Source organism: Neopsephotus bourkii, unplaced genomic scaffold (genome assembly GCF_033783945.1).
Source record: "Neopsephotus bourkii isolate Nb327-2 ecotype Australia unplaced genomic scaffold, CSIRO-AGI_Nbou_v1 NB_145, whole genome shotgun sequence".
Taxonomy (NCBI): Eukaryota; Metazoa; Chordata; class Aves; order Psittaciformes; family Psittacidae; genus Neopsephotus; species Neopsephotus bourkii.
The window spans coordinates 147694-149189 of NW_026900662.1; positions in this window are offsets into that span (position 1 = coordinate 147694).

Below are 1496 nucleotides of genomic sequence, written 5' to 3' on the forward strand. Positions count from 1 at the left end.
GAGCTATTAGTACCCAAATGAGGAAACTCACATTTCTAACATGACTGAGTAATAGGCAAAGTCACTGAGGTGCCATGTAACAAGTATGATACAGCAAGCATTGTCAAATGTCTTCTGTTGCAGGAACATGGAACAGGGAGAACAGCTGGGTAGATGGGAGAAGGCTATAGGCTGATATTACATCTTAATAAATACCTTCGATTGCTTTTTGCTTTGGGGTTTCAGGAACACATTGAAGTTTTGTCATCTTTTCTGTTATGCATGTTAATGCATATCATTCATTGTGAGCCACATAATTGTTAATTTTGAACCACATAACTATTCTGTAGTAAAATGATTAACTTTTTAAGTGATCAATGCCTACATTTCCTGGAGTGAAAGAAAGGCAACCTTAAAGCACTGGGATTACCTGAGCAACCAATTCAGTAGTGTTATCTTGTAAGACTTTAATTTACCTGAAGTTGGACTTGAATTTACTTGAGGTTGTGCATTATGTTGTCACTGATTAGCCAGGAACCTGGTGTATAAATGTAGTATTTAGATAAGGAATGTATTTAACTTTTCCTTGGGCAGTTGCATAAACTGATATTTATTAATATATGATACAGAAGAGAAAACAAGGCCCATGTATTTCTAAATCCTAGTTAAGCCTTAGTCTTGAGCTGGATTGAGTGACAGGCTTTCTGGAAGCTTGCTTCATAAGGATGCATTTTAGCAATAAATTTGTTATTTTGTGAGTAATGAGTAGCAAAAGCACCTTTGCCTAATCAGAGATGAAGTCACTTTTGATATTATTTTCTGAAGCCGTTAACACACTTACCCATTTGGACATCTCCTGGCCTTCTAGTGTTAAGTCAAATTGCTTAACCCAGCCCTTTTCCACTGGGTTTGAGTCAGTGTTAGTGACAGGGTATAAAAATTATAGATAAACCACTCAAAATAAAAGAAAAAGTGATCATAAAACTATCCACTGGTATGCTTGCCTCCCCTGGCTCTTGGTCTATCACTTTCATGTGTGGGCAAGCATCAGATTTAGTTATTAGAAGCCAGGCTCAAAACAATGAAAAGGAGGTGGCTCTTCAAGCCAGAAGTGACAGAGCTGTGGATGCTTTGCCATGGGATCTCTTGGACTTCTAAAGGCTGAGAGTGAGGCAGGACAAGTTCATGTAAGAGAACTCTACTGAGGTCTACTATACACACAAAAATTACATCTAGCTCAAGAAATCACTGAACTAAAATTATTTGAAGGCTGTAGAGAAGAGGTTAAGTTTTCACTGTGTTTGAAGGCCAGTATGAAGAGATGATCCCTGGAGACAATCTGGTTGCACCCTGTGCAGTCTTTTGTAGGTTCCTGTGTTCTTCTATTATCTGTGTTTTATATCAGTCTGATTCACTCCAAGGATCTTCAAGACTCATTAGCAAAACAGCATACTCATGTGGGGTGTGCGCTCACTAGGAATTTTTTGGTTCTGAGTTTGCAACTGATTTGTTGGGTG